This window comes from Rattus norvegicus, chromosome 6, assembly GCF_021556685.1.
Source record: "Rattus norvegicus strain SHRSP/BbbUtx chromosome 6, alternate assembly SHRSP_T2T, whole genome shotgun sequence".
NCBI classification, from domain to species: Eukaryota; Metazoa; Chordata; class Mammalia; order Rodentia; family Muridae; genus Rattus; species Rattus norvegicus.
The window spans coordinates 13,155,001-13,163,669 of record NC_141539.1 but is presented as its reverse complement, the minus strand read 5'-3'; the positions used below and the strand labels follow the sequence as shown (position 1 = coordinate 13,163,669).

Below are 8,669 nucleotides of genomic sequence, written 5' to 3'. Positions count from 1 at the left end.
TATAAATCTGATTGATAAATTATAAATTTCTAGAACTGGGCTACAGGGGATGTGAGCAAAGTTCTCGGCGGACAGAGAGACAGCCTGGAGAGGGCGGCTATAGGATGTCTGGGGTTAGTGAGTCATGATGCCATTCGAGAAGTGATGTGTGTGTCAGGCTTGGTAACAACCTGCCAAGGGGACAGTGTGAGAAAGCAGCTGGCAGAGAGACATCTGGAGTGCATGGCTCCTGTGGATCCACACAGAGTGGGACTCACAGGTACCAGTAGCCGCCGAACCATTTTTATTTTTTACTGCAATACAAGCCATAGCTGGAAGTCTTAGAAATAAAAATGCCCAATGCTTTAATTGTGGTGAATTTGGCCATTTCCAAAAAGATTATAAGGCTAGAAGATTCAGGGCTCTGAATATAGCAGGTACACTGGCTCTGGAGAATATGGTGTTTGCCGAGGAGAACAAGCTGGTTCTGGCTGTTTTGAACCATGAAAGTTTCCAGGGTATTGTAGCCACTGTGAAAAGAGCAAACATTGGTCAAAGGGTTGCCAGTCCAAGAGGAATATACAAGGTAACCTCTTGCCTTTGGGAAATAAACAGAGGAGCCTGTCAGCTCAAGGAGCAGAGGTAAACAGTCTTCTTTTGATCAGACAGAAAGTACCAAGCAGGCAAGAAAATAGAAATTAAGTATTTCTGATGTTACACATGCTACAGAAGGGAGTGCAACTTTGGATCTGTCCACAGGTCTTACCTTATCCCCAAAAGTTGAATTTTACAAGTTACCCACTGGTGTGTATGGTCTTCTACCCTCTGGAACAGTGGGAATAATTTTGGGAAGAAGTAGGTTAACTTCTCAAGGATTTATTGTGCATCCAGGTATAGTAGATGGGGATAGCAAGGAAGAAATTAGAAGTGTGGCATATGTAAGAAAGGAAATGCAATTGACACAGGAGATAGACTTGCTCAACTGTCATTTCCTTACGTTAAGGGCAGGGCCACTCCAGTAGAAAGGACAGGACCTTTTGGAAAACGTGTGTTCTAGCGAACAACGGTCAATGATCACAGACCCAAATGAATGGTGCAAATGAAGGCTGTTGACATGGAACGTTTGTTAGATACAGGACCTGATGTTAATATACTTCCCCAAAGTCTTGGAATCCAGATTGGCCACTTCAGAAGGTTTACACACAGTTTATAGGAATTGCTAAATTATCAGGAATAGGACAAAGTGTCTAATGGATTATCTGTGTGAGAACAGAAGGACAAATGGGGAAGTTGAAAGCTTATGTGGCTGATAAACCCATAAATTTATGGGGAGGGGATCTTTCACAAAAATAGTGCATGCAGATTAATATTCCTGCAATTCCAGGGACAGCAAAAGGGGAAATTAAATGTGATGTGGCAGATGCTCCTGGAGAAGGTACTGATACAGGTGATAGAGAAAAATCACAAACTGTGTCCACTACCCAAAAACAGGACATCTCAGGGACCCAATTTCCAAATTTATAAAAGGAGCCTCTGTGACACACCAACAGCCTTGCCTGTAAAATAGTTATCAAGCCGACCTGTATGGCAAGAGCAGTGGCCCATGACAAAAGAAAAATTGCAGGAACTTGAACGACTAGTACAAGAGCAGTGGAAGGCTCAACTATGGAAGAGTCTACCAGCCCATGGAATTCCCCTGTGTGCTGTAAAAAAGAAATCCGGTAAATGGAGGGTGGTAACAATTTAAGAGCAGATAATACAATAATTTGACCAATGGGGCCTTTACAGCCTGGACTCCCTTTACTATCTTCATTACTGAGGTCATGGCCATAATAATAATTGACTTGAAAGATTGCCTTTTCATAATATCCTTGCATGAGCAGAATAAGGAAAGGCTTTCTTAGTACCTACTTTAAGTAATTGTCATCCACCAAAGAGATACCCCTGGAAGGTACATCCACAGGGGATGTTATATAGTCCAACTTTATGTCAGTATTTTATGCAACAAGCATAAGAAATAATTCAAAAGTAATTTCCTTAATTTATCAATTATCATTATATAGATGACATTCTGTTGTCTGATTCTGACAAAGAGGTTTGAGAAAATATGTTTAAGATAACACAAAGAATTTTACCATGTTGGGGGTTACAGATTGCTTTGGGAAAAAAAATACAAAGAAAAGATTTGCTTAGTTATTTGGGTTATAAAATCAGTCAACAAAAATTCAACTACAAAGGGAACAAATTTGTAGGGACTAATTGAAAATCTTTATATCAATTTTGAAAAATTAATGGGAGATATTAACTGGCTGAGACCTACAATTGGGTTAAGTACATCTGAGTTAAGTAATTTATTTCAAACAGAAAAGAACTTTTGCAGAACAAAAACTGCAGGAGGCAAATGTGGATAGAATTAACCCTAAATTCTAAACTTCATTCTATCTTGGTCACTTTACCTTCAATTTATTCTCCTACTTTGATTATTATGCAAAGAGAAGACAGTATTATGGAATGGATTTTCCTAGCTTATATACAAAGTAAAAAATTGAAGACCTATACAGAAAAGATTTCTGAATGAATTATAAAAGGTTGAATAAGATTACGTTAATTGTCAGGAACAGATCCAGCCAAAATTGCAATATCTCTTATAAACACTGAGATTATGTCATTACGGGTGATTAATGAAGATTGGCAATGAGCTTGTGGTAACTACTTGGGCAAAATTAATAACGAATATCCAAAAAGCAAATATATACAATTTATAAAAAGAACTAACTAGAGTCTACCAATGTTGTAAACAGAACACCAATTCCAGAGGCACCAACATTCTATACTGATGCAAACCAGATGGGGATGGCAGGTTATAAGTCACATAAAATAAGCAAGGTGATCAAAAGCCCATATACCTCAGTTCAAAAGTCAGAATCATATGCAATCCTTATGGTATTGTTAGATTATCCTGAATCTCTTTTTTTTTTTTTTTTTCTTTTTTTCAGAGCTGGGGACCGAACCCAGGGCCTTGCACTTGCTAGGCAAGCACTCTACCACTGAGCTAAATCCCCAACCCCTATCCTGAATCTCTTAACATCATCACTGATTCTTTATCCACGGAAAGTTGTTTTGCATATAGAGACTGCTGAGTTTACCTGGTAATTCAGAATTAACCTTATTGTTTATACAGTTGCAAATGAGCATCAGAGGTCGAAACCATCCACTATATATTACAAAACTCAGCCTCATACAGATTTGCTAGGTCCATTAGCTCAAGGGAATGACGAAATTGACCAATCACTAATTGGAAATGTGTTAGAAGCATCAACAGTTCATAAAAAAATATCATATTAATAGGAGAGGTTTAAAGAAAAATATTTCCATCACCTGGCAACAAGCCAAAGAAACCATTTTGAATTGTCCTATGTGTTCGCTATACAATCAAATTTCGTTATCTGCTGGTAGTAACCCTAGGGGTGCCAAAGGAAACGACATCCGGCAGAGGGGTGTTTTCCATTTCTCAGGCTTTGGAAAGCAAAGGTATATACACCATGCCATATCGACATGCATTCAGGGTTTCAATGAACAACTGCTTTATGTTCTGAAAGGGCTGATTGATGGTGTAATTACACACTTACTGGAAATAATGGCAATTATGGGGTGCCTGCCCAGATTAAAACTGATGATGCTCACACGCGTTTCCAATGAGATGAGGCGATTCTTTACGTATTACAATATAAAGCACGTTACTGCTATACCACTCAGCCCCACAGGACAAGCAGCTATAGAAAGAGCCAATAATACCTTAAAGGATGCTTATCCAACAAAAAGGGAGGCTAAAGCCCCCAGGGACGGATTAAATAATGCCTCGTTAGCTGAGAGACACTAGGTTACCTGTTTCTCTGAAGCTGGGGAGGGAGGAGAGGGGGAAGAAGGAGGAGGAGGGGGGGGAGGAGGAAGGGAAGGAGAGAGGGGGATGAGGGAGGGGGAAGTCTGCCTACCACGCAGATTTAAGTGGGTCAGTGTCTGTTGGCAGATTTCCTGCCCTGCAGAAGTGTGGAACATTACGAAGAGGTACATCTGAGGCTCAAATCGAGGAGCTGAAGGTTCTATTGTCTTGGAGGACTGAACAGATTCTGTCCTGTGTATATTTCAGCGGTTGCTTCTGTAGCTTGAGGCTGTTTCCCACTGTGTTGTGAAGTATAAAAAGGCTAAGAAAAACAAACTGGAGGCCGCAGTCTGCTGCTGGTTGCCGCTGCTGTGGTACTGACTGACCTGCTGTCCTTGGCTTTGCAGTTTTCTTTTTTTTTTTTTTATTTGTTTACTTCATGTATATGAGTACATTATTCAGACACATTGGAAGAGGGCATCGGATCCCATTACAGATGGTTGTGAGCCACCATGTGGTTGCTGGGAATTGAACTCAGGACCTCTGGAAGAGCAATCAGTGCTCTTAACCACTGAGGCATCTCTCCAGCCCGGCTTTGCAGTTTTCTGTTTATGCCTTCTCTATCTATTTTTTTTTTTTTGGTTCTTTTTTTCGGAGCTGGGGACCGAACCCAGGGCCTTACGCTTCCTAGGCAAGCGCTCTACCACTGAGCTAAATCCCCAGCCCCACCTTTTCTATCTTTAAGCCTTGATCCTCCCTCAGAGCAGTTCAACTCTTGCCTGCTGGCTCCAACAGTTATCAGGAAAAAAACTGAGGAAGTAGGCCAGCCAATATACTCCAAGGATATATTAGCATTAGAGTGGAAACCTGCAATAGTGGGCTAGATGGGGGTCAAGGCATTTGAGAGCCCTTATTGAAGTCGGGTTTGAGAAATCTAAGCTTGCATACCCCTGCTTACGCTTCCCATGTCATTCCAAATAAATGCCCAAGTTTAAAAGTTTCTGTAAGGCAGTCACCACAGAGCACTGGTGGTCCCTTCTCTGTATAGGCCCCACTGCCCATGAAATTGACTGCCCCAGCTTTTAGAGCAAACTGCTTGCTCTACTTTGGGTCGTCCAGTGTGACTCACTCCCAGCAGTTCTGAGCAGAGCTGAGATGGGTCCTCAGACATCGCCACCAGGTAATGGAGGCATCAGCAAAGTCGCAGGTCTAATTCTTGAGCACGCTCAGATTCAGAGCACGGCCACTTCCTAGGGTCCTTGGCACTTAATTGTTGGTACCACGAGGAATAAACAGCCTTTGGCTTACTTAGAATGGGCGCTTCCATTTGTAACCTGTTAGGTGGACCCAGCTCTATAAACCCAGAACACCTTCCTTCTTCTCCCTCACCCTGAACTGATGGCTTCATGGCTGTGAGGAGAGCACCGTCCCTCCTTGAGTCTGACCCTAAAGCTCTCAATGAGTATGCAATTCTATCAGGGGGGTTTAAGTGTCCCCAGACACAGTGAAAGCAGAATTTACTACTGGCTCAGACTTTATATTTTATTATTGTTCATGTCCTGTGGATTCTATGACACAATGCACATCACAACAGGTACGTGCAGGTCGGAGGACAATGGCGGGAGTCATCCTTTCTTTCCCTACCTTCTAGATCTTCACGCCCGGTGGCCCAACCTTCAACTGCTGAGCCATCTCTGGGCTTTGCTTTAGTTTTGTGTAGCCCTGGCTGCCCTGGAACTCACTCTGTTGACCAGGCTGGCCTTGAACTCCTGAGTGCTGGGATTAAAGATATATCTTAAATTTTTTAAAAGATTTCCTTGTTGTATGTGTATGAGTGATCTATCTGCATATAATTCCTGCATGCAAGAAGATGTCGTCAGATCCCATTACAGATCCGTTGGTTGTGAGCCACCATGTGGTTGCTCAGAATTGAAACTCAGGACCTCTGAAAGGGAAGCCAATGCTCTAACCAGTAAGCCATCTCTCCAGCCCCATCTCTGTGCTTTTTGGTTTTTTTTTTTTTTTTTTCTTTTAAAGATGATGTCTCATTATGTGGCCCAGGCTGTTTTCAAAGTTCCGGCAGTCCTCCTGCCTCAACATCCAGAATACTAGGATCACAGGTGTGTGCTTGCACGCCCAGCTAAGCAAGCATTGTAAAGAGATATTGATAAAATTTATACTGATTTCAGGATCAACCTGTATGGCTCCATTTCACAAGAATGACGAGCCTAGAGAGATGGCTCGATAGTTAAGAGCGCTTGCAGCTCTTGTAGAGGATCTAGGTTAGATTTCCCTGTGATGACTCACAACCATCTATAATTTCAGTTCCAGGGGTCTGACGCCCTCTTCTGGCACATGTACACATACAAAAATTTTAATATAAAAAGGCAGCATGTTTGGTGTCTTCTGTTAATACTCTAACATAGCATCAGGCAACTTGAAGATACCCTTTGTGAGATATTTGACCATCCAAGTGCATCTGCGGGAATTCGAATTTCTGATGGGCCCCTTCTACAGAAACCGACATCGCTTCATTTAGCAACTGTAGGGAAAACCCCTTTGGAGAGATTGGAGGAGTGTAATGGAGACTCTCCCCCACCCCCCACCGCACCCCCGACTCCCTCTCCCACTTCGGGCCAGGCGCCTCACAGGAGAGAACTGCAGAATCCGGTGAGGCTTTGGGAGGCTGCCCAGGGACCTAGAATCCGGAGGCGGGTGGGGCTGGCAGCCATTGTTCTTTGAACGTTCAGGCCCTGGAACTTAATTTGCAAAACTCGAGCCCTAGAATTAGATATCCCTGTTTAAATTCAAAACCAAAGACACCCAGAGGTGTTTTCTGAGCGTCTTGTCCTATTTGCCCTGTTTCTTGGGCGGTGTTCCCTCCATAGGCTTCCTAGACACGGGTCAGAGTCCCCCACCCCCGCGCTTTTCGGCTGCTATACCTCAATATAGGCAGCAGGGGGCAGCACTACATTTCAGAACGGCAGAGAACTACCAGAGTTAGAATAGGAATTGAAGCTTTTGAAGCCACTCTCTGGTTTCATAATTTTGTTTTTGGGGGGAGAGGGGGTGCAGTTGGGAGGAGGAGCTTGCTCTCTTTTGCTGCCTAAATCTGGGAAACCTAAAGCCAGTTGGAAGTGATTCTGCCGTCTTTGGCGATAGAGGAAGCTGATTGATTGATGTATTTCCTCATACGAATGGGTGTGAGCAAAACCTGACCACCCTACAAGAAGGAAGCCAGCACGGCGCGCCACACACACACACACACACACACACACACACACACACACACACACACACACACACACACACACACGCTCTTCTTCCTCTGTCTAGAGTTTCTCTTCCCACGCCATTTTAAGTTTGCTCTGTAACGCAAGGCTTGGTTCCCTATTAAAGGAATGCTAGGGTTGGGAAAACATTTTCAGGAAGTGCTCAGCCGTCCCAGCATACCTACCATCCATCCTACCTTGAAGGCAGGTCAAACCAGTATCTGATTTCTGAGTCCCTGGTCCCAGAAATACAAGCCGCTCTAACTGCAGGCCCAGCCTCTCTGCCTGGATTTCCCCTACCCACCCCACATCCTATTTCCCACCACTCTCAGTCAGTCCTGACTGTCGAGACCTGTCCCGGGCCTGTAGCCACAGAGCCTAGTGACTGTCCCACATCAGTTCCAGAGAAGTCCCTGTGTGTGGCCCTCTCCTTTGCCCTGCCCAGTGCCACCTTTGGGCACGTCCAAGCTGGTGTTTGGAGATTGCAGTTCACCCTGCCCCCCCCCCCCCCCCCCCCCCCCCCCCCCCCGCCTTTTGAACCCTTCTGGAGCTGCGGGCTGGGCTTTTCGCTGGTTCTTGGATGGTTAAAGGGGCCTTTCCATTCAGCCTGCCTTCCTCATGTTTGGCTTTGGCATCTCAGGTGGCAAGGTGTGCTCCCAGCTAGAAGCTCAAATGAAAAGGGACGACAAAAAAGGAAAAGAAATGAATTCACCATTCATGACGATCCCACTTGCAAATGTGACCATTCACATTTTAACAAGGGGAAGCCCCCGAGGCATTGAACTGTACAGTGGATTGCAGCTTTTAGAAGAATGAGACTAGGTCAGCTAAGCCTCTACCCACAGAGCAGCTGGCCAGCTGTGGTAGGCAGCCCTCCGCCAACCACTGTTTCCCTCACAGCTCACTCATGGTGACCTCACTCTCTAGTCTGTTCCCAGACTCTCCCACGAAGCCTCTGCCATTCATCAGCTTCGCCTCAGCAGTTCCGAGTGAACACTGAGCTCCGAGAGCCCGGTGAGCTTACCTCAGCTCTGGTTTTCTCTATCTCCATAGGTGTGGGGCCCAAGGCCATGATACCTCACTTTTAAGGTGCAGAGAACACCTTTGGCCCAGAACCTTCTGGTTCCACCCACTCCTTCCATTTCCTCTCCGTGTTCTTCTCGGGAACATGAATGGGCTCCATTGAGCAACACTGCATCCTGGGAGGGATCACGTCAGACTTTATACGTGTTCCTGCTGTAAGCTTCTCAGTGTGACATTTATATAAGCACAGACTCTCACCCGGATCTACAAACTGTTAATGGACCCTTCTCTTTTAGCTTCCACCGGAACCCTGAAGGTTGGAGGGTTGCCACTCTGTAAACGGGCAGACTGAATGAACATCCAGGCCATCTCCACAGAAAAAAGAACCTGTCCAGGATTCACTCCTGGACCTCTGTCTGTGCGTGATAAGGGCCATTTTGGTTCGACAGCCCGGAGGCCTCTCCAAGGAAACTGCAGTCTGCAGTTATAAGCCTGTTCCAAACTACGAGTTGGAG

General features: G+C 44.8%; 2 long non-coding RNA genes across 2 annotated transcripts in view; one reads left to right on the top strand and one right to left on the bottom strand.

Moving 5' to 3' along the window:
* Positions 1-215: 215 nt before the first annotated feature.
* The window catches only part of LOC120103461 (uncharacterized), an 8,868-nt gene continuing 414 nt past the window's right edge, over positions 216-8,669 (bottom strand). Inside the window, exons 2-3 of the long non-coding RNA XR_015622663.1 lie at positions 8,156-8,330; positions 216-509 (exon numbers count right to left, since the gene is read on the bottom strand). This is a non-coding gene — a long non-coding RNA (uncharacterized LOC120103461). The remainder of the gene's footprint in view (positions 510-8,155; positions 8,331-8,669) is intronic.
* The window catches only part of LOC148005037 (uncharacterized), a 3,041-nt gene continuing 590 nt past the window's right edge, over positions 6,219-8,669 (top strand). Inside the window, exons 1-2 of the long non-coding RNA XR_015622664.1 lie at positions 6,219-6,529; positions 8,451-8,669. The exon at positions 8,451-8,669 is cut by the window's right edge and continues 590 nt beyond it. This is a non-coding gene — a long non-coding RNA (uncharacterized LOC148005037). The remainder of the gene's footprint in view (positions 6,530-8,450) is intronic.